This window comes from Bos taurus, chromosome 10, assembly GCF_002263795.3.
Source record: "Bos taurus isolate L1 Dominette 01449 registration number 42190680 breed Hereford chromosome 10, ARS-UCD2.0, whole genome shotgun sequence".
Classification (NCBI taxonomy): domain Eukaryota; kingdom Metazoa; phylum Chordata; class Mammalia; order Artiodactyla; family Bovidae; genus Bos; species Bos taurus.
Window position 1 is genome coordinate 85,467,700 of NC_037337.1, and position 25,337 is coordinate 85,493,036.

Sequence of the window (25,337 nt, forward strand, 5' to 3'; positions counted from 1 at the left end):
ATATTGGGTTTTTTGTACATGCCCTTCGTCAGTTTGAGGATGTTATCTTTTTTGGGAGGCAGGGTTCTGGAGAGGGCACACCATTCAGCTTGTAGGATCTTAGTTCCCTGAGCAGCAATTGAACCCAGGCCCTTGGGAGAACATTAGACTGCTGGGGAGTTCCCTGAGGATGTTATCTTTTATTGTTAGTTTATTGAGTGTTTTTATCATGAAGAGGTTGAATTTGATGCATTTGTTCTTAATTACACTTCCCCATAAACCATATAATAAAAATCTCAGTTTGATTTATATTCATTTACTTGTACTGGTTTGAAATTACCTTGTACTATACAGGAAAGATTGGCTAAAAAATTGTTAAGTAAAGAAGACCACATTGAGTATATTACTGTCTAAAAAGCTTTAAGAAATTTAGCTTATTTTGCTACAAGTAATTGCTTCTGCTAATCCTGTATGTTCATTTAGCTATTTCAGGAAGGATTCTTGCTGCTGCTGTTGTTGTTGTTCAGTTGCTAAGTCGTGTCCAACTCATGAACTGCAGCACGCCAGGCTTCCCTGCCCTTCACTATCTCCCAGAGCTTGCTCAGACTCATGTCATGAACTGCAGCACGCCAGGCTTCCCTGCCCTTCACTATCTCCCAGAGTTTGCTCAGACTCATGTCATGAACTGCAGCACGCCAGGCTTCCCTGCCCTTCACTGTCTCCCAGAGTTTGCTCAGACTCATGTCATGAACTGCAGCATGCCAGGCTTCCCTGCCCTTCACTATCTCCCAGAGTTTGCTCAGACTCATGTCATGAACTGCAGCACGCCAGGCTTCCCTGCCCTTCACTGTCTCCCAGAGTTTGCTCAGACTCATGTCATGAACTGCAGCATGCCAGGCTTCCCTGCCCTTCACTATATCCCAGAGTTTGCTCAGACTCATGTCACTGAGTCAGTGATACCATCGAACCGTCTCATCCTGTGTCACCCACTTCTCCTCTTGCCCTCAGTCTTTCCCAGCATCAGGGTCTTTTCCAATGAGTCAACTCTTTGCATCATGTGGCCAAGGTATTAGAGCTTCAGCTTCATCACCAGTCCTTCCAATGAATATTTAAGGTTGATTTCCTTTAGGATTGACTGGTTTGATCTCCTTGTTGTCCAAGGGACTCTCAAAAGTGTTCTCCAGCACCACAGTTCAAAAACATCAATTCTTTGACACTCAGCCTTCTTTATAGTCCAACTCTGACATCCATACATGACTACTGGAAAAACCATAGCTTTGACTATATGGACCTTTGTTGGCAAAGTGATGTCTCTGCTTTTTAATACACTGTCTAGGTTTGTCATAGCTTTTCTTCCAAGGATCAAGCATCTTTTAATTTCATGGCTGCAGTCACCATCTGCATTGATGTTGGAGGCAAAGAAAATGAAATCTGACAGTTTCCACATTTTCCCCATCTATTTGCTGTGAAGTGATAGGACTGGATGCCGTGATCTTCATTTTTTGAATGTTGAGTTTTAAGCCAGCTTTTTCACTCTCCTCTTTCACCTTAGTTCCTCTTCACTTTCTACCATTAAAAGTGGTGTCATCTGCATATCTGAGGTTGTTGATATTTCTCCCGGCAATCTTGATTCCAGCTTGTGATTCATCCAGCCCAGCATTTTGCATAATGTACTCTGCATATAAGTTAAATAAGTGGGGAGACAGTATACAGCCTTGACATACTCCTCTGCCAATTTTGAACCAGTCTGTTGTTCCCTGTCCAGTTCTAACTGTTGCTTCTTGTCCTGTGTACAGGTTTCTCAGGAGGCAAGTAATGTGGTCTGGTATTCCCATCTCATTAAGAATATTCCACAGTTTGTTGTGATCCACACAGTCAAAGGCTTTAGCATAGTCAATGAAGCAGAAGTAGATTTTTTTTTGGAATTCCTTCTGCCTTTTCTAAATCCAGGACAGTGCTTAGGCTTAATTTAATCAGCTACCAGTTTTTAGAATAACATTTTATGGTAAAATAAGATTGAGACTTCCCCATTCAAACCTGGTACTTCGTTCTGGTAGTCTGCATTGATGAGGTTGTTTTTGCACTACAAATTATTTGGTGCAGCTTTTCTTTCTTTCTTTTCTTTATTTCTTGACCATGCAACGTTGGATATGGGATCCTAGTTCCCCAGTCAGGGATCACACCTGTGCCCCCTGCAGTGGAAGCACAGAGCCCTAACCACTGGACTGCCAGGGAAATCGCTGATGCAACTTTTTTTGGTGGATGGAGAAGGGCATGGGAATCCATTCCAGTATTCTTACCTGGAGAATTCCATGGACAGAGGAACCCTGTGGGCAGACTACAGTCCTTAGGGTCTCAAAGAGTCGAACATGACTGAGGCAACTTAACGCACACACATAGACACACACATGCACACACACACAGATGTGTGTGCACAAGCAGACTACAATCCATAGGGTCACAGAGAGTCAAACATGACTGAAGTGACTTCATACACACACACGCACACACGTAGACACACACACACAGACACACACAGTCCATAGGGTCACAAAGAGTTGAACATGACTGAAGTGACTTCACACACAAAGTTCAGTTCATTCGCTCAGTCGTGTCCGACTCTTTCTGACCCCATGGACCACAGCACAACAGGCCTCCCTGTCCACCACCAACTCCTAGAGTTTATCCAAACTCATATCCATTGAGTCGGTGATGCCATCCAACCATCTCATCCTCTGTCGTCCCATTTTCTTTCCGCCTTCAATCTTTCCCAGCATCAGGGTCTTTTCAAATGAGTCAACTCTTCATATCAGTTGGCCAAAGTATTGGAGTTTCAGCTTCAGCATCAGTCCTTCCAATGAATATTCAGGACTGATTTCCTTTAGGATGGACTGGTTTGTTTTCCTTGCAGTCCAAGAGACACTCTTCTACAACACCACAGTTCAAAAGCATCAATTCTTCGGCACTGTCCAACTCTCACATCCATACATGACTACTGGAAAAATCATAGCTTTGACTAGATGGACCTTTGTTGGCAAAGTAATGTCTCTGCTTTTTAATATGCTGTCTAGGTTTGTCATAGCATTTCTTCTAAGGAGCAAGCGTCTTTTAATTTCATGGCTGCAGTCACCATCCACAGTGATCTTGGAGCCCAAGAAAATAAAGTCTGTCACTGTTTCCATTGTTTCCCCATCTATTTGCCATGAAGTGATGGGACTAAATGCCATGATCTTAGTGTTTTGAATGTTGAGTTTTAAGCCAGCTTTTTCACTCTCCTCTTTCACTTTCATCAAGAGGCTTTTCAGTTCTTCTTCACTTTCTGCCATAAGGGTGGTGTCATCTGCGTATCTGAGGTTGTTGATATTTCTCCCGGCAATCTTGATTCCAGCTTGTGCTTCATCCAGCCCGACATTTCGATTGATGTACTCTGCATATAAGTTAAATAAGCAGGGTGACAATATACAGCCTTGACGTACTTCTTTCCCAATTTGGAACCAGTCTGTTGTTCCATGTCCAGTTCTAACTGTTGCTTCTTGACCTGCATACAGATTTCTCGGAAGGCTGGTAAAGTGGTCTGGTATTCCCATCTCTTGAAGAATGTTCAGACTACCGCACAATTGCACTTATCTCACATGCTAGCAAAATAATGCTCAAAATTCTCCAAGCCAGGCGTCAACAGTATGTGAACCGTGAATTTCCAGAAGTTTAAGCTGGATTTAGAAAAGGCAGAGGAACCAGAAATCAAATTGCCAACATCCATTGAATCATTGAAAAAGAACTGTTACCTTTGTTAATTTCTTATTTTAATCCATGAAGAAGGGCAGGGAGAGACTTCTTATACTCTGGATGGTCTTCTTTGTAGCCTGATATCAGGCTTACTTTATAATTCCTGTACTTCTATCTATAATAGTTAAATTAATTGTACTTGATTGATTAAGGAGAAAAATGATTTTTCACTAGCCTTTAACCTCTAGATGGCAGCATGAGTCTTACTGTACTTCTGGCTTTTTCTCTTCCCTTATCTCTTGAACTGGGTTTCTTATTGAGATACAGATTCTTATAACTTTACTGGACTGCTTGCCTAACTTTGTTGATGACTTACTTGAGTTTTAGCTTTTGGTTTTTCCTTTTCATCTCTCCATATTTAAAAAAAGATTCCTTTCTTAAGCAGTGTGTATTTTTGATGCTCAGTTTCCCTGTTGTCAGAAATAACATTTTGCTTTTGATTAAGGAGATTGGTAGAAAAAACCAAAAATGTGGTAATTTAATTCAGTAACTTCCATACCTGGATCTAAGACCCTCAGAATGGCTTCAGCTGTCTCATCTCAGATTGTCTTATCTCAGATTGTCTTGTTCTGTCCTTCAACTCTCCCAGTTACCAAGTGGTATCAGACAATGCCTTATTAAAGTAGGAATGTAAGCTAAAATTGATGAAATAAACCTAGATTTTCAAGGAGAGTTTGTTTTAAAATAAAGTTTCCAAGTGCTTAGCCATTTTGAGTGATGAGATAATAGCAAAAGAAGAAAGTGTTCAATTCAGCAACTGTTTGAGTGCCTACTTCCTACAAGGCTCTGTAGGGGATATGAAGATGAATAAGACATAATTACTGCCCTTTTGTAGATTAAAATCTAGTAGAAAATGGAGATAAGACAGTTAAGTAAATGATTCTTAATGGAAGGTAGAGGAAATAGCTCTGTAAGAGTACTAAGAACTCTGGGGATAGGGGAGAAGTGGCAATTACATTTGATTGCTACAGAAATGGCAGATAAGTTTCATATTGTATGTCAACACAGATTGATAAGTGAGGATTTCCTAGGGCTGTTGAACTGAGAATTTTGAGGAGTCTTGATTCAGAGAAGTCCATTAGTATGGTCAGCTGGGGACCCGGGAAAGGGGTGTGGTAGTACTTACTATTTCTGGATCATTGAAGATTAACTTTTTAAAGAACACAGGTTTTTGATGTGGAAATGTAAACAGACCATATTCCAGGTGGAATGAAGATCTGGAGCAAGCAGAGTTTGAAAGAACAGTTATGCTCAAGGAACAGTGTGAGTGATTTAATAAGGTCTTTAAGAAGCCCAGGTTATATTAAGGCTCATAAGAACTAAACGGAGGGAAATAGGAGTTGGGCTGAGGGATGAGGAATTAGACTCATAGGTAATGGGGAGCGTGTGAAATTTCTTTAAAAAGTATTTTAATGACTGTAACGTTAACTAATTTTCGTTACAAATGGTTTGTAGAGATACTTTATTTACTAAAAGACCGTTTACCACAAATTTGTTTACTGTAAAGATAAAGAAGAAAGTAAAAATAACCACAGCCTTACCAGTAAGAGATGGCCACTGTTGATGTGTTTCCTCGTCCTGGCCCTTCCTTTTCTATTTATGTAGGGGTGTGTGTGTTTACACTTCTACTTGGACCCATATGTATACACAGGCATGCTTTTTAACATAACTGAGGCTATAGTGTATGTATAGTATGTAGTTTTTGTCTGTGCTCCCCCTCCCATTCTATCTTAAGCATTTTTCTGCATCATAAAAAATTCTACCACTGAAGATTTCTGAGTAGGGAAGTCATGCACCTTTTAAGAGGCATCATGCATAGGACAGAATGTAACGGTAGAGACAGGAGGCTGGAAGCTAGCAAGGACTGAGTCCAGCAAGAACGATTGAGGGCTTGAATGAATAGTGGCAGTGTTAATGGAAAGAACCGTACCAGCAATAGATGTTTCAGGTATATCATTTTCAGTACTAGATGGGTAAACTGTCTCGATGAATCTTGGGGAGTAAACTGTAATTAGAGTTCACCATGATGTTTTGAGCCTGCTTAAGGACAGGGAAGTCAGAAAGAGAAGAAAGATTTGGTTAAACTAAAAAATCACCTCTTTTACGTATTCCTTAGTAGGTGGGCTTCCCTGGTAGCTCAGAGGGTGAAGTGTCTGCCTGCAATGCAGGAGACCTGAGTTCAAACCCTGGGTTGGGAAGATCCCTGGAGAAGGAAATGGCAACCCACTCCAGTACTCTTGTCTGGAAAATCCCATGGACAGAGGAGCCTGGTAGGCTGTAGTCCATGGGGTCGCAAAGAGTTGGACACGACTGAGAGACTTCACTTTCACTTTCTCTTGGTCGATGGGCATCTTAATTGTTTTAGAAATAAGTAAAAGCTGTTTGTATAGGTTAGTGTTACTAATAGGATGAAAACAATGCTTTTGCCTAGTTTAGTCACATTACTTAGGTAACAAGTAATGTTTTAGTTATTTGTTTTCTCAGGGAAATGCATGTGTGAAGTAAGATATCCGTAACTTCATAAATGGGTTTTTGGGGTCTCTATAACCTTTGGCAGATCATTACACCTCTCAATTGAGTAGATTACTTTTGCATAGTTTTATTGCATAGTAGTGCTTTTCCATTTAGTTAGCTACCTAGAGCTATGAAGGAAACTGTTATGTTCTTTGTATATGGTAGACATCCAAATCTTTGTTAACTGGAAAAAAATAATCAACAGTTTAAACTTGAATAATGTCAATTGGCCCAAAATATTTGATGTTGATGCATCTGTTTTGTTGTTGTTTTTCAGTCACTAAGTTGTGTCTGACTCTTTGCAGACCCATGGATTTGCAGTATGTCAGACTTCCCTGTCCTTCACTATCTCCCAGAGTTTGCTCAGATTCATGTCCATTGAATTGATGATGTTATCTAATCATCTCATCCTCTGCTGCCCGCCCCCTTTTCCTTTTGTCTTCAGTCTTTCCTAGCATCAGAGTCTTTTCCAGTGAGTCAGCTCTTCACATCAGGTGGCCAGAGTATTGGAGTTTCAGCTTTAGCATCAGTCCTTCCAATGAATATTCAGGGTTGATTTCCTTTAGGATTGACTGGTTTGATCTCCTTGCGGTCCAAGGGACTCTCAACAGTCTTCTCCAACACCACAGTTCAAAAGCATTCATTCTTTAGCGCTCAGCCTTCTTTATGGTCGAGCTCTCACGTCTGTACCTGACTACTGGAAGAACCATAGCTTTGACTACGAACCTTTGTCAGCAAAGTGATGTCTCTGCTTTTTGATACACTGTCTAGGTTTGTCATAACTTTCCTTCCAAGGAGCAAGCACTTTTAATTTCATGGCTGCAATCACTATTCACAGTGATTTTGGAGCCCAGGAAATTAATTGATGCATCTATTAATTAATAGCAAAGTTTTGATTGTATCTGCATCAGGGTTAAGTCTTCCTGTGAGTGAAGATTGCATTTTACATGTAGATGGAGAACTGTGGGATCTCTAATTAAGAGGGAAGTACTCTTGCCTGGAAAGTCCCACGAGTGGAGGAGCCTGGTAGGCTGCAGTCCATGGGGTCGCTAAGAGTCGGATACGACTGAGCGACTTCACTTTCACTTTTCACTTTCATGCACTGGAGAAGGAAATGGCAACCCAGTCCAGTGTTCTTGCCTGGAGAATCCCAAGGACTGGGGAGCCTGGTTGGCTGCTGTCTATGGGGTCCCACAGAGTCGGACACGACTAAAGCGACTTAGCAGCAGCATACTGCCAAATTGTCTTCCAGAAAAGTATTTACTACCCCTACCCCCTTGCTAACACCAAATATCATTTTTTAAAAATCATTGCCAACTTTATAGGCAGAATATTAATACCTTGTGTTAATGTTTATTTTTCTTCACTTGTGATAATGAACTTTTTCATGTTTCTTGACCCTCTCCATTAACAAGCACTAGAAATTGCAGAAAATGTAAATTTAAATTATTTTAACATGAAAAATTAAGTTAGCAAATTTGATTCAAAAGCACTTTATGGGCAGTATTGTAATCTGCATTTTTCAAATACCGAATGAAACTTGTCTTTGTTTTCTGCATTACCATACCATCTCGCCGTAGTCATTAGCATTTCATCCTATTTAGGTAGTAATACAGTATAAAATCCAGAAATCCCACTTTGAAGGGATCAGAGATATTCCTCATAATTAGAAATTGTCAATTTAGCCTTAACTATTTTGTTTTCAAAAATGTATTATGATAATGGGGAAAAATATATGCCATTATTTCTCATTTTTCCCTTGGTTAACAAATTAGGATACACAAAGCCTCAAATTACCTTTAAGGCTTATAAGCATTCATATCTTTTTTCCATTAGTCGAGTTATTTCATAAACCCAACTTTGCCTCTGCAGTGGTTTTACACACAAAGAGGATTTTACCATAAAATGCTTGTGGTGTTTTATTCTCTTCTGACTTTGGGGTGGAGCAGGGAAAGATAGAGGTAAGCAGGCAGGGCTTAAATTAATTTTTTTGAGGTTGGTTTCAAAGTAGTATTCTGCATAGTTCTACAAAATGTGTGATAGGTAAAGGGATGTACGTAGTCAAAGAATTTAAAGTTTAGTAGTGAATAACCAAGTACAGTAGATACTGTATTCTATATTTGTATAGTAGATGACAATGTAGCTAGTAAAAATCATGTTAAAGCAGTAAAGAGCATTTAAGGACAGAAAAATGCTCATTATATGTAAAGATAATCGCAAGGGAAAATGCAAGTGAAAAATTGCAGGACACAATGTCAGCAGTTTTTTTCCTTCTTGTTTTAAGAGCATGGGTGTAGACATGACTGGAAGGAAAAATACTAGGATTTTTTTTTTTTTAGTTTTTATCTTTTAAATTATGAAAGTATGATAACACATTACGGGAGACTTGGAAAATACAGAACAAAGTTACATTAGTTCCCACTATATATTACAGTTATTTTTTAAGTAGATAAATTAAGATTTTTGTTTGGAATTTTAATATCAAACTCTCAAAATTAATAGAATGAATATACAGAGAAGCAGAAGAATATAGTAGACCTGGAAAGCACTGTGAACCAATTCAACATAATTAAGATTTATACAATTTTCACACAACAGTAGGATACAAATTCTATTCAAGTTCCCATAGACTGTAAACTAAAAGGCACTGAATATATCCAGAAACATAAAACAAGATGCAAAAATTTCATAGTCTAAAGGTATTGAAACCATACAGAGTCTGTTCTCTTACCACTGTGGATTATGTTAGAAATCAATATCAAAAGATATTTGAAAATAAGTCACATATTTTTTAGTATAATGTGACATTTACTGAGTGATGTCTTCAACTTAGCCATCAAAAGTCTCAATAAAGTTAGACTGAAAAAAAAAACCCACAGGGTGATTGCAGAGAAGAAAGCATTTAAATGAGAAATTAATACTAGTATGTTTTGATGGCTGTCTTGAGTGATTTTTTTTTTAAGTTTTTTCTGAAATTTCTAAATCATCAACAGTGACCACATTCTGTTCTGAGTAGGGAAAAGCTATCTTAAAAAATAAAGAAAAATTATATGCCATTCTAGAAACAAAATTATAGTTTCTTGAAAGATCTGTGTTCTTAATTTCCTATACGGTTAAAATTTTAAACTCTTTTCCATTAAAGAAAAGTTATTTGCTTTCTAAATAAAAATTACTAGATCCATTAACAAAAATTGATCATTTTAAGCAAGTGATGAATAGCAAAATGAAAGTTAATGATATTAATACTTCATTTCCCATCCTTACCACAGTCTTCCAGAAGTAGAAGTTGGGTAACAAAAGGAGTGGGAAGCTCTTGAGTCAGTGGCAAGAAATGATTCAGTTTGTGAAAGAGGCATATTTTCATAAGCAAACATTGGCCAAGATTTTGTTCAGCTTTGTTTTCAGCCTTTCTTTGTAGCTGAAGAACTGAACTCAAGTCATAAGCTACTCAATAGGAGCAAAGCACCATGTAGAATGTCTATTAGTCTTAAATGGAATTGCAGCTGTTTGAGAAGTAAAATGGTCCTGATAATTTTTTTCCCCCTTTGGCTTGGAATACTGTATATGGTTTTGTTATGACAAAGAGGAGAGAAAGACTGAATAATTGCAGTTATTAGGTATGCATGCAAGTTGAGTTTCTTTCCAGGCTTTGGGTATAAGAATAACTGTTTCTGCTCCTGGGGAAGTAAACTGACATTTCCTGATATTTTTGTTTGACTCTATTTCATTTTTGATTCTCTAGAGATTTCAACAAAATGAAGAGTGTTTTTTTGTTGTTGTTTTAATGTAATATCAGTTCCTTTTCTTTTTTTTCTAAATTCTCAACACTGTTTTGTGTTGGAAATATGATCTGGTAGGATGGCGATATTACATGAGAATTTATAGGTGATGATAGAGTGCTTTGCCGTGGGAAGTCTAGAAAAATAATGACATGTGGTGTCTAGAAGTCTTAATCTCTAACCATTAAGTCTAAATTAAAAGCTTGGCCAAGCTACCAATGTTTGGTGTACCTGAAAAAGACTTGAGAAATAGGAAAAAGAATGGTATTTTTAAAGGAAGAACTGTTATATTTGATTGACTCTGTTGTAGGAGAATACATTTAAAATTGGTTGGATAATAGTGAAGAAATCCTTTGAGAGAATAGTTGAATTTGACAGGTTAAAGTTTTGGATACTGAATACAAACTAAAATGAAACTTTAGAATCAGGATATAAAAATATTCCACTGTTCTATCATTTTTTGTTCTTGAATACATTTTTAAAAATGGAAAGTGTACATGAAGAAAAGTACACAGATTATGTACAGCTCAATGAATTTTCATAAAACAGCACTCCCATATAACTGTGACCTTGAACAGATAAAAAAATAGAACCTTTCCAATATATAATACCTCCTTCATGCCCCTCTCAGTCACTACCTGCCCTTGGCTCAAAGTCAAGCACTGTTATGACTTATAATATAAAAGAATTTTGCTTGTTTTTGAACTTTAAGTGGAATTGCCAACTATATATTCTTTTGTGGCTGGCTTCTTTTGCTCAACATTTTGATTATGACATTCATGCTTGTCATTGTCTTTAGCAGTCATTTGCTGTTTTTGAATTTTAGTTTGGCAATATTTTCCTTTTGTGTTAATGCTGCCCCTGTCATTTTAATTTAGGTTGTAATAATGTCTCAGCTGTAGTATTTTAGAAATAAATAGTAAATTACTTCTGTAACTTGGGGTGGTTGATTTCTTCTCCCACTTCTCCATGGAAATATCAGAATATCATTATTGGTATTGAATGAAAAAATTCACATTGAGACAATGAAGGTATGTTTTCCTCAACTCACTGATTTCCTGATTTGATGTGTAACTTCCCTGACACCCTTGTTGAGTGATGCGTTTTTATGTATATTACCATTTATCATTTGCAGATCCTTGGAAACTACTTTCCTAGAAAAGCCAAAGCACTTTTTACCCCCCCACTGTGTGGCATCTGGGCTCTTAGTTCCCCTACCAGGGAATGAGCCTGTGCCCCCTGCCTTGGGAGCACGAAGTCTTAACTACTAGACCACTAAGAGGCCTGTTGAAGCATCTTTAACTGTTTTCTTTGTTGACTAACTTGGGCATTACATGAGGAAATTGAAAAAAGAACTTGCATGATGAACTAATAACACAGTTGATACATATTTTGATACATATTGATACACATGCACAATTGATACATATTTTAGAATACGAATAGAAAGAATAAGGAAGATTTTAGTTTACTATTCAGTTCAGTTCAGTAGCTAAGTTGTGTCTGACTCTTTGCAACCCCACAGACTGCAGCACGCCAGGCCTCCCTGACCGTCACCAACTCCCGGAATTTACTCAAACTCACGTCCATTGTCGGTGATGCCATCCAATCATCTCATCCTCTGTCATCCTCTTCTCCTCCTGCCTTCAATCTTTGCTGGCATCAGGGTCTTTTCAAGTGAGTCAGCTCTTCACATCAGGTGGCCAAAGTATTGGAGTTTCAGCTTCAACATCAGTCCTTCCAGTGAGTATTCAGGACTGATTTCCTTTAGGATGGACTGGTTGGATTGCTTGGCAGTCCAAGGGACTCTCAAGAGTCTTCTCCAACACCACAGTTCAAAAGCATCAATTCTTTGGCACTCAGCTTTCTTTATAGTCCAACTCTCACATCCATACATGACTACTGGAAAAACCATAGCCTTGACTAGATGGACCTTTGTTGGCAAAGTAATATCTCTGCTCTTTAACATCCTGTCTAGGTTGGTCTAGGTAGGTCATAACTTTCCTAGTTTCGTTTTAGTTATTAAAATTTCCGTCCCTTAATTATAAAAACAGAGGACAGATCTTTTTGTATGTTTTTGGACACCAATATGCTAGTGGTATAAGAAATACAGAGTGAGTAATATAAAATGGAAACAGAAGATCTAAGCAATAGAGAATTGTTAGAACAGAGAAAAGTTGTTTGGATGGGATGGGAAAACCACAGGTAATTACCCCGGAGCCATTGATTTCAGATGGATTATTAATGACTTAGTTAAGTGCTGTGCTTATAGACCTAACAATTTGCCCTGGAGTGAGAAATCTACCTTGTGCAGTGGATTATGTTTAGAAAGAGTTGAGCCTCCTATATAGGCTTCTTTTGAGGAATTGTTTTAGGTGTTAAAAAAGACGAAGCAACTTCGTGGGGACTGGAGCTACATCTTGTGAAAATCAATTTGTTCACTTCCCCCAGTCAACTAGAAAGGACAGGCAGCATGAAGAAGAAAATGCCTGCAGAAAAAGAGCTTGTTTGGGCATCTTTGCTGTGATGGTTTAGGAAATCAGCTTTAGCATTGTACATGATCTTTAGTGGCTTACCGTTTAGCATTGTTTTTCTTTTTCAGTTCATAGATGCTTTGTAGAAATGAGTACATTGTACCTAATGTACATGTGAGCAGTGACTTTACGGATGGATTTCATGATTCAAAACACGTCCACTGGAAGACTAGTTAATTGTTGGTATCACTGGACATTTTGGGAGACTTGTTTTTAAGACAAAACTCTTAAGGTGCCAGAACCAAGGAATTATATCTTATCTATAATTGGTAGGATGCAAAACTTGTTTGTCTGGTTTAAAGAAAGCTTTGGAAGAGTATACTACCTTAGTATATTCAGTTCAATTCAGTTCAGTCGCTCACTCGTGTCCAACTCTTTGCAACCCCATAGACTGCAGCACACCAGGCTTCCCTGTCCATCACCAACTCCTGGAGCTTGTTCAAACTTATGTCCATCGAGTCGGTGATGCCATCCAACCATCTCATCCTCTGTCGTCCCTTTCTCCTCCTGCCTTCAATCTTTCCCAGCATCAGGATCTTTTCCACTGAGTTACTTCTTCACATCAGGTGGCCAGAGTATTGTTGGAGTTTCAGCTTCAGCATCAGTCCTTCCAATGAATATTCAGGACTGATCTCCTTTAGGATGGACTGGTTGGATCTCCTTACAATTCAAGGGACAATCAAGAGTCTTCTCCAACACCACAGTTCAAAAGTATCAATTCTTTGGCACTTAGCTTTCTTTATAGTCCAGCTCTGACATCCATACATGACTACTGGAAAAACCATAGCTTTGACTAGATGGACCTTTGTTGGCAAAGTAATGTCTCTGCTTTTTAATATGCTGTCTAGGTTGGTTATAGCTTTTCTTCCAAGGAGCAGGTGTCTTTTAATTTCATGGCTGCAGTCACCATCTGCAGTGATTTTAGAGCCCAGAAAAATAAAGTCTGTCACTGTTTCCACTCTTTCCCCATCTATTTGCCATGAAGTGATGGGACCAGATGCCATGATCTTAGTTTTCTGAATGTTGAGCTTTAAGCCAACTTTTTCACTGTCCTCTTTCACTTTCATTAAGAGGCTTTTTAGTTCCTCTTCACTTTCTGCCATAAGGGTGGTGTCATCTGTGTATTTGAGGTTATTGGTATTTCTCCCGGCAATCTTGATTCCAATTTTTGAATCTTGTAGTATATTAACTTATAGGAATTGTAGTATAGCTTAAGAAATACCTCTGTCTGATGAAACTCAGGCTAGTGGGGAGATTGATGACCTGAAGATAACATAAGGGAAAGAACAATTACCTGAAGATAAGTGGATAGGATCCAGGTGATAAATAGCTAATATTAATAGGAAAGGACAAAATAGTAATTAAGAGCTTGGGTTCTGGAAGCTTTATTACAGCCTTATGAATCTCGATCTACCACTTAGGCAGTAACTTGACTTTCTTACCCCTGATTTCTTCGTTTGTGAAATGGAGATGAAAATCTTAGAATAGTGTTTCTTAAGCTTTTTGGTGTCAGGACTCCTTTGCACTCTTAGAAGTTAATGTTGATCACCCAAAAGCTCTTGTTTGTGTGGATTATATGTGCATTTTATGTATATTTAATTTCTGAATTTAATTCAGAATTTAAAACAGAAAATTTTAAAATACTTATTCATTTAAAAATAGGAACAAACCTATTACATGTTAATATAAATATTTTTATGAAGAGTAACTATTTTCCAAATAAAAAATGTTGATAAGAATGGTGGTTTTTACATTTTTCAAATACCCTTAATGTTTGGATTGATAAAGAGCTAAGTTTTCATATCTGCTGCTTCTTTCAGTATGTTATGACACCTTTTGCTCGGTAGGCTCTAAATAACTTCAATGTTCGCTTCTGAGAGAATAAGTGAAAAAGCCATCTTAGTATCATACGTGTAGTTTTGAACTCATGGACCCTCTGAAAGGGGCTTAGTGATCCCCAGGATCCTCAGGGTTTTCCTGACCATTCACTTTGAGATGTTACCTTAGAATATTGTTCTGATAATTTAATACAATATTATTTATAAAATCTTTGCATAGTATATTAGTACTTAATAAGTGCTTAAAAGCTATTAACTGTTGTTATCATCATGGGCAGCATATGAGAAATTTTAAGCATAATAAGTGTATAATCATATGTATTTTCTTAAAAGACTCACTTTGCCAGCATGGTAGACAATGGGGTAGTAATAAAGAAAAGTGGTAACATGGGAGGAAAGTTAGATTTTTCTTTTTTAAATTAATTTTTTTAATTTTTAATTGAAGGATAATTGCTTCACAGTATTGTATTGGTTTCTGCCAAACATCAATATGAATCAGCTATAGGTATTCCTAAGTCCCCTCCCTCTTGTCCCCTTTTCCAGCAAGTCAGCTCTTTGCATCAGGTGGCCAAAGTATTAGAGCTTCAGCATCAGTTCTTCCAGTGAATATTCAGGGTTGGTTTCCTTTGGGATTGACTAGTTTGATCTCCTTGCAGTCCAAGGGATTCTAAAGAGTCTTCTCCAGCACCACAGTTCAAAAGCATCAGTTCTTATGGTCCAAGTCTCACAACATGGGTGAATCTCAAAAACATTATACTCAATAAAGGAAGCCAGACATGAAAAATCACATATTATAGTATTCCATTTATATGAACCATCCTAGGTATGTAAATTCATAGAGACAGAAGGGAGATTGGTGATTGCCAGGGGCAAGAAAAAGAGGGAAATGAGGGCTGTCTGAGTAATGGGTAAAAGATTTTTTTGGTGGGAGATAAAAATGTTTTGTAACTTATATAGGTGGTAGTTGAAAAATATTGTGAATTTACTAAATGCCATTGAATTGTACACTTTGAAAACTCACTTTAAAAAATGCAGATTCGATTCAGTTTTTAAAAATGCATAGTATGATATTTGACACCTAGAAAGCTGTCGATAAATCTTAAATTTTATTACTGCCTAGTGCACCTTTATCAGGAATTTAGCTGTGTGACATTGAGCATCAGTTTCTTCAGTTGAAAAATGAAGCTGTTGGACTAAAAGACCTCTCAGATCCTTACAGCATTAAAATTCAGTATTTTAAGGCATAGTATTTAATTCTTGACAAAGGCTGAATCATGGGGACTTCCTGGTGGTCCAGTGGCTAAGACTTCGAACTCCCAATGCAGGGGGCCCAGGTTCGATCCCTGATCAGGGAGCTGGATCCCACATGCCACAGCTAAGACCCAGAGCAGCCAAATAGATAAATTAAATATTAAAAAAAAAAAAAAAGACTGAATCATGTAAGACTTCTTGGTTATATTGAGGATATTGGACAATATTCTAAGATCTCTGACAAGTCAATGGAGGGCATAGACAAGGAATATTCAGGTTTTGGCTGTGTAGAGACTGGTTTGGAGGGGGACGTGAGAAGAACTAGGGAGACCATGTAGGAGGTCATTGAAATAGTCTATAGACTGGTGATGGGACTTCCATCATGGTCCAGTGGCTGAGAATCTGCCTTGCAATGCAAGGGACACAGGTTTGACCCCTGGTGAAAGATCCCTCATGCCTCAGGGCAAAAAAGCATGCATGCTCAAACTACTGACCTGTGCACTCTGGAACCCATGAGACTCACGTGGTGCACAGAGTCCGTGTACCGCAATGAAAGATCCCACATGATACAATGAATATTCCACATGCCACGTAACCAAATAAATTGGAAAAAAAGACCATGGTGCCTCGAACTAGGATGCTGATAGTGTACAGGGAGCGATGTCCTTGAATTTGAGAGCCATTTAGGACAAAGAATAAGTCTTGATTGATTGGCTGTAGAAGATCAACGGAGGTGGGGAGGAAGAGGGTGTCAAGGATGACTCCTAGATTTCTCCTCTGGGCGTGTAAGTTAGGGGCACGCAGACAACAATGGAAGCATTTTTGCTTTTGACTGAGATGGAATATCAGGGACTAGCTTCACCTTCTCACCTGAGACAGCTTTTTAAAAAACTACAGAAGATATGAACAGTGGTTTTTAGCACACTGGATGTCAGGCAATAAAAGATAGTGATCCCTGAGAGGAGGTCAGCGCTGTGATTATCTCAGTTTACTGTTTTGAGAGTTTCCAGGCTGCAGTGCTGGGAGGGGGAACTCAGGCAGAGAGTAGCAGACTCCCTGAGTTGAAGAAACAGAGTTAGGAGTCTGAAGAGACCAAGGTAGCAAGAGGTGAGAGGACAGAGTACCAGAGGGGAGAGGGCGGCATGGAGAGAACCCTGGAGATCCACAGAGGGTTCTGCTAAAGAAATCAGCTGAGTACTCGCCAGTGCAGTCTTGTGAGGATGCTGTTATACATGAGGCTGAGGAGAGAGCCCCTCGAAAGGATTACAGGAAGGAATACTGGCTGGCACCACAGGGCCAGTAATAGTGCCTGCTCCCGCCAACCAGACAGCAAAATTCTCATCAGTCATAGGACTCAGAAGGGTTTGCCTCAGTAGTGGTGAAAGCGTTTGTCTTCCCTTCCAAACTTGACGCGTGCCACAACTGGAGACCCTGCATGCTGCAACCCCTGAGCCCTAGAGCCAGCGTCCATGCACTGCAACTAAGACCCGACGCAGCCAAATATATTAAGAAGAAAATCTTACCAGACTGGACACTTCAAGTATGTGCAGTTCATCCTATATGAATTATACCTCACTAAGGACTGATCTGTCAATCAATTGATTGAACTTTTTCCCCTCTTCTCTTAAGGATCTCTTCAACAAAAGTAATTTAAAGTAACTAAAATGAGCCAATCACTGTGATAAAAATTGAGGCTGCAGCAGTAAGCAAAGCAGTCATGAGGAAGACACACATCAAACCGTTACAGAAATAATCTGTGGTGAGAGGGTTGTGATGAGTGCTGTGAAGAAGTATAAGATTCCATAACAACAAATTTCCGTGAGACCTCTTCTGATCTGTAAGGGGTGATCAGAGAAGGCAGTCTTTTCTGAGGATGAGACAAAAGGATGCTACAGTCTGTCACTAAAGCTTTTTTAGAAGGAACAATAGTGGAGGAAGAAGTTTGTAAGGGAAGACAATGAGTTTGTTATTTTTTTTATTTGAAGTATAATTGATACAATTTGTATTAGTTTTGGGTGTACCAAAACTAATAGTGATTCAGGGTTTTGTTTTGTTTTTTTCAGAGTATATTTCATTATAGTTTCATTCATATTGTTATAAGATACTGTCTAATTTTATATGCCATACTGTAAATCCTTGTTTCTTACCTCTTTTATGTAGTAGTTTGTATCTGTTAATCACAGACTCCTAATCTCCCCCCCACCCTTTGGTGGTAGCCACAAGTTTGTCTTCTATGTCTGTGAGTCTGTTTCTGTTTTGTATACAGATTCATTTGCATTATTTTTTAGATTCCACACATGAGTGCTATCGTACACTTCTTGTCTTTCTCTGACTTCACTTGGCATAACATTCTCTAGGTCCATCCATGTTGCTGCAAATTATGACTGATTAATATTGCATTACACACATATATATTATGGGCACTGGGGTTGCTTCCATGTCTTGACTATTATAAATAGTGCTGCTGTAAACATTAAAGTGCATGTATTATTTTGAATTAGAGTTTTTGTTTTTTTCTGGATGTATACTGAGAAATGGGATTCCTGATATATGGTAGCTCTATTTTTAGTTTTTTAAGGAACATCTGTACTGTTTTCCATGGACTTCCCTGGTAGCTCATCTGGTAAAGAATCCACCTGCAGTGCAGGAGACCATAGTTTGATTCTTGCGTCAGGAAGATCTCCTGGAGAAGGGATGGACTACCCACTCCAGTATTTTTGGGCTTCCCTGCTAGCTCAGTCAGTAAATAATCCGCCTGCAATGCAGGAGACCTGGGTTCAGCCCCTGGGTTGGGAAGATCCCCTGGAGGAGGGCATGGCAACCCACTCCAGTATTCTTGCCTGGAGAATCCCCATGGACAGAGGAAACTGGCGGGCTGCAGTCCATGTGGTCACAAAGAGTCGGACACAACTGAGCAGCTAAGCACAGCACATACTGTTGTCCATAGTGGCTGAACCAATTTACATTCCCACCTACAGTGTATAAGAGTTCCCTTTTCTATACATCCTCTCCAGCATTTATTATTTGTAGACTTTTTGATGATAGCCATTCCATCTGGTATGAGGTGATACCTCATTGTAGTTTTGATTTGCATTTCTCTAATAATTAGCAGTGTTGAGTGTCTTTCATGTGCCTGTTGTCTGTCTCTTTGTCTCCTTTGGAAAAATGTTTATCAGATCTTCTGCCCATTTTGGGGGCTTCCCTGGTGTCTCAGTGGTAAAGAATCCATCTGCAATGCAGGAGACACAAATTCCATGCCTGGGTTGGAAAGATCCCCTGGAGAAGGAAATGGCAACCCACTCTAGTATTCTTGCCTAAGAAATCCTGTGGACAAGGGAGCCTGGCGGGCTACAGTCCATGGGGTCGCAAAAGAGTCAGACACAACTTATCAACTAAACAGCAACAGTCCACTTTTGATTGGGTTGTTTGTTTCTCTGCTGTTGAGTTGTATGAGCTGTCTGCATGTTTTGGAAATTAAGCCCTTGTCAGTTGCATCTTTTGCAATATTTTCTCCCATTTCATAGGTTGTCTATTTATTTTATTGATAGTTTACTGTGCAAAAGTTTTTAAGTTTTATTAGGTCCCATTTATTTATTTTTGCTTTTATTTCTTTTGCCCTGGGAGAGTAATCTCAGAAAATATTGCTACGATCTATGTCAAAAAATGTTTCACCTATGTTCTTTTCTAAGAGTTTTATGGTGTCATGTCTTACATTTAGATCTTTATTGAGTTGGATTTTTGACATGGGGTTTGGCTTTTGGTGTGAATTCTCCATTGTGTAGGCTGTTGAATGCATGAGTGAGTGAGCAACCAGTGAAATAGGAGATGGAAATAGGAGTTTGGCTATTAAGAGGAAGAAAGGGTATTCGCAAGAGGAAGAAGTGGTCAAAGTTTCCTATTTACTTTAGGACAGTGGACTTAGATATATTTAAATTCTATGACAAAGATGAAAAGATGGCAGAGAGAGGTGAAAAGGGATAAAGTGTAAGCAAGGTCCCTGAGAGGGCTTGAAATGTTAGGGTTTAGGGCACAGGTGCAGTGGCCTTAGATTGATCATATGACTAGATCATACAAGAGGAAAGAGAGGTGCAGATTTCTTCGCTGGTGGGAAGGTGAGAGAGTGCCTCTATGTTTAGATCACAGACATTCCTTCTCTTTCTCTCTCCGCTTTAAGTTATATGTCAAGAAATGAAGAGTAATTAATTAGGTTTTTAAAATATTGCTTGTTTGTTTTCGGTTGCGCCGGTTGTTCATTGCTGTGCTTGGGCTTTCTCTAGTTGCAGTGAGCGGGGCTGCTCTTCTTTTTGGTGCACAGACTTCCCGTCGCGGTGACTTCTCCTGTTGCAGAGCACAGGCTCTAGGCACACAGATTTCCTTAGGTGCAGCACATGGGCTTAGTTGTGGCGCACCAGCTTTAGTTGCTCCGCAGCACGTGGAATCTTCCAAACCAGGGATCCAACCCTTGTCCCCTGCATTGGCAGGCGGATTCTTATCCACTCTGCCACCAGGTAAGTCCTTTAATATGCTTTTAATTAATGCTGGATGGCATCCAAAAATTTTAACATGATTTATACATTTTTTATTTTTAAGTACTCTGGTTTCTTGTTTGCCTATGCAGGCCATCCTGCAACAAATAACCAGTCCAAATCTCACCCCTCATTGTCCAGTGTACTTGGTTACAAACAATGGTGCCTCCCCTGGTTTCAGCAATCTTGAGAGTATTCCTAATGTCAGCTTAGAATTCCTATATGCAGGAGTGCTTCTAATTGAGATTTAAAGGATAACCAAGAATAAAATCTGTTTGTATTTACACTTTTTTTTAAAGTAAAGAGAATTTTCTGGCCTTAAAGATCTCAGTTTGGAGTATCTTATTCTTTTCAAAATAACATCTAATGTGGGGGAAAACAGCTTCTAAAATGTAAAAGCTCTGCTAGGTTTCCTTTAGAGTGAAATTGGTCTTACAGCATTGTAGAGAAGATTAGAAATGGTATGTGAGAAGTGCTTAGTATGTCTAGGTAAGCAGCTAGATTGTGGCGTAAAGATGCAACTACGTACATGGTTTATGTCATGATCTATAAAAACAAGGGATACTGCTTAGTAACTGAAAAGAATTGTTAAACAGTCATAGAATCTTTTTTGAAATATTCATTTTAAAAGTTAAATATGAACTTTATTATTTTTTTTGCTATTATAAAACAGTACATATTCATTGTAGAAAATATAAAGAAAGCAAAAATCACCCCAAATCACAGCATCCTAAAATAGTAATCGCTTTTAACTTTTTGGTGAACACTTCTCCAAATCCTGCAAACATTTCTAAGAGGTATCTCACACACACACACACACACACACACACACACACACACACACACACGCACGCACGTAAACATGCATGGTGTCATGCTACTCCTGTTCTACAACCTGCATTTTTGACTTAGTGCATTGTGAACTTCCTTCAGTACCCATGAAAACAGCAAAATCATCAGTTTTGTGACTGTGCAGACTACCATTATAATATGGCTCAGCTGATAAAGAATCTGCCTGCAATGTGGGAGAGCTGGGTTCGATCCCTGGGTTGGGAAGATCCTCTGGAGAAGGCTACCCATTCCAGTATTCTGGCCTAGAGAATTCCATGGAGTCTATAGTCCATGGGGTTACAAAGAGTTGGACACAACTGAGTGACTTTCACCCCACATAATGTATTTCATTAATTCTTTCTTAATGGACATTTAGGCTGTTTCCAGTGCTTTACTAAAAGTAAATCATGCTGTAATAGCATCCTTTACTCTAGATCAAGTGAATGGCACATTAAAAACTTTAATATTTTGCCAAAGTGACCTCTGAAAAGACTTGTCCAAATCATATTTCTAAGAACAGTAAATGAAAGTACTTGTATTCCTATATCTTATAGCCAACTCTGGTTTTCCCTGGTGGCTCAGACGGTAAAGAATCTGCCTGCAATGCGGAGACCCAGGTTTGATCCCTAGGTTGGGAAGATCCCCTGGAGAAGGGATTGGCTACCCCACTCCGATATTCTTGCTCAGAGAATTCCATGGGCAGAAGAGCCTGAAAGACTACAGTCCATGGGGTCGCAAAGAGTCGGACATGGGTGAGTGACTAACACACACACACACACACACACACACAAAGAGCTAACTCTAGATATCATGAAACTTTTTAGTACTTGCCCATTTTATAGGTGAAAAATTTTGTTTTATTGTTTTTTATATGTATTTCTTTGATTGCTAATAAGTAAAGTTATGTTTACTGGCAGCTTGTTTTTCCTCCTCTTACAAGTTTCCCATTTAAAGGTGAAGAAACTGAGGTCAAAAGAAATGAAGCGACTTAGATCTCGATCATCCAGGAATTTAGTGACAGGATTGGTAATCATAGCTTGTTAGAGTTGAAAGGGAATCTTAGAGATCGTTGAGTCTCAACCCTCTAATGTTGCAGATGCAAAAACAGAGGCCTAAAGATATTAGGTGACTTGCCTAAGGAAAACCACACAGCTCATTGGGGACAGAACCAGAAATCTGAATCATGTCTTATGAAGAGGGAAAGGCAAGTAACATTTTTGAGCCTGCTATTTCTTTTTTTAAAAATTTATATGGCTGCATTGGGTCTTAGTTGTGGCTTGCAAGCCCCGTGGTTGTTGCATAAGGGCTTAGTTGTCCCACACATGTGGGATCTTAGTTCCCCAACCAGGAATCACACCCGCATCCCCTGCACTGGAAGACAGATTTTTAACCACTGGACCACCAGAGAAGTCCCTAGCCTGCAATGTTTCTCACGTGTACTTTCTCATTTAATTCTTTCTACTATTCTTCTGTTATTCCAATTTGAATAAATGAGGTAACTGAGGTTCAAAGAACTTCAGTGATTTGTTCAGTCACACACTTAGTTATTTGCCAAACTGGACCTAGAATCCAAGTCTTCTGATTTTTAATCCAGGGTTACTGTTGCCTCATAGAGTAGTAACAATAGATGTGTTTCTTGGTTTCATTCAAATACTCATTTGATAAAATATTATTTGCCTCTTAGAAGCTTTTAAATAAAATTCAGCCTGTGTTTAGTAATTCTTAATTGGTACTGGACACCAATCTGACAACAAACTAAAGGAACTGATCATTGTAAGCAAAAGCTAATCAGAAACCGTGTCTAATGCTTACTGACTGGCTAGAACTGAGATCTCTGAACTAGACATGACCTAAGTTTTGTATGGTGGTGATATCTGGGTTGAAAGTCTTAGTATTATCTTAGAATTATTTTTATTCCATAGAGAATAAAATCTTAATATATAAATTGAAAATGACATTTGGGTTCTCTGAAGTGTAAAATGGATCTCAAATCATCAAGGGGTCAAACAGGAACAAAATCGAAACCTTGTCAATTGCATCCTCCATATCTCTAAAAAGATCTGTTAACCTTCATTTCTTGACAGGGCCCAGAATTTCAAAATCATATTAGAGCTAATTTGGTAGGGCTTCGTCCCATAGAGATGCACAGAGATGAGTATTGACTTGTGTATAACTTTGTTGACACTCTTGGTTCATTCAATCATGTGGAAGTTAGCTGGTAAAATCTGTGTTCTTTGCTTCTGCTTTCCAGACAGATCTTGTGTTTGGGTTGGTGTTTTTAAAACCTGCTAGTTTCGTGTAAGTAATTTGCGGAAAGTAGAAGAGTATAGCATGTGATAAAATCATTTTTTCCTTCACAGAGAATTTTACAGGCTTATAGAATAGAGAGGCCAACAATTAACTCACAGTATTCTAGTCTTCAGTACTAGGGATCTGTTAAGCTTATTGTTTAAGAAACAGACATTATTTCTTGTCTTTGGTATTTTTCTGATTTACTTTATTGGAATAAGAGTTAAACATTAATTAAGACTTCTAGATTCTGGTAAAGTTTGGAGGTTTGGTTTTGTTTCACCTTTTTGTTTTATTTTTCCCTCCCCTCTTGTAACCTTTGTCCTTAGACAAAAATAAAAAGCAAAGAGCTGGGTAGTTGAGGGAGTGGTAGAGCTAAAACTAGACCACTTTGAAGCTTATGCAGAGGTGGTTACATAAAGAGTATAGAGCATTGGTTGAGTCTATTGACAAGCAAGTATCACCAGAAGTAATTCTTATTCTAGTATCAAACCTAATAGTCCTTTAAAATCTCTTTTGGAATGTTGAAAAGAGATCAAATGAAACCTTCAGAATGATTATTTATAGGGGAAGAAGAAAACTCCAATTTCATTCACCCATTGTAGCTCCACTTTCTCATTTTAATGCTCAGTCCACAGTGGCGATGGTAAAAGATGTCCTGCACCTGCAGAGATGGCAGTGGGAGAGGGGACATCATCTTTCCATTTATTGCTTGTTGCAGTTTGGCCTGTTTACAAATGGAATTGCTGTATGGGTGCTTCCAGTGGAGAGTGAAGGGAATCAAGGTAGCAAGCAGCAAGAAAGCATTTACACATGTCCCGTGAATTGGCTAATTTTTAACATGCAGTTAGTTAAGAAATGATTACAGCCTGAGGAGTCATGACCTCAACTTTTCATCAGCTCCATTGGATTGTGCCTCAGTTTGGAAATGAAGGAGGTATGTGGGAAGTTTTAATTGTACCTGTGTGATTTATCCCTAGTCAGCTCTTTAATTTCTTCTGGCTGTCTGAGGTTTCCGACATGCTGTAAATTTCCCCAACTTTTTCATTATCTGCAATTTCTTTATGACTCGTGAATCGGAGTGGAGAGAGAGTGTGGATTTACAGCGGAGATAAACATGTCCATAAAGTCTGTATCTGTGTCAGTAATTGTACTGCTGTCAGTGACTGTCCTGTTTTACAGGCCTCTCTTGGGAAGGGAACCGGCTTCACTACCAGCAGCAGTGAAGTGCTTGGTTTGATTTGCATTAACTTACTGGCAGATTAGGTAGGAATGGTGGGGTAGGAATTGATACTGGATCTTGGCCTCTCTTGTTTATTTGTTTGTGTGTTTGTTTAAGGTGAAATGACTTTGTGTTGTATAACTGTGTGTTGAAAATAGAACATGGATAGTGTGTATTTCCTAAGTGCAAGTGCACTTATTTTTGGGTACGATATGAAAAATCCTTTCTAACTTCATTCATTTTACACAATGCATTTAATGTGCTTTTCTTTTTCTATCACTACTGATAATTAAACTTGGGTCTTTTTTCATCTTTCCATTTTCCTTTACTTTGAGTTAAAACATGGGGTTTCTCTCTTAGAACATTCATTCCTCTTCAAGAGTGGGACTAGCCAGAATCTGGATGATGACTACATCTGCCATGTCTTAATACTCAACTGTTGATGGTTCTTTCTTGATGGCTTGAAGTGGTGTGCTTGTGACCATTTGCTGTGAGAGAGAAGTCTTAAAATAGAGAGGAATTCTTCATATTCCTGTCTTCAAAGACCCTTCAGGAACCCTGTAGTATTTTCTTTGTTATAGCAGTTGTGAAAAGAAACTGAAGTTAAGTGAAGCTCTTTTAAAATAGATGGAGAATCAAACATATACTTTTCTTTTTTATATTTGATATTTGAGCAGATCCCTCAAAAATAAAACTGTCCTTGCATATCCTGAGCCTTCTGTGAAACTTTAAGAGTAGCAGGTGACAGTACAGTCTAACAAAGAGGATAAGATGCGTAATAAAGCTCA

General features: G+C 38.6%; 1 protein-coding gene across 7 annotated transcripts in view; it reads left to right on the forward strand.

The window, feature by feature from the left end:
- The window catches only part of LIN52 (lin-52 DREAM MuvB core complex component), a 112,711-nt gene that overhangs the window by 19,559 nt on the left and 67,815 nt on the right, over positions 1-25,337 (forward strand). The window contains exon 6 of one of the 7 annotated variants that reach the window (XR_009496074.1): positions 11,584-11,801. The gene's annotated coding sequence lies outside the window, so the exon portion shown is untranslated. 7 annotated transcript variants of the gene reach the window in all.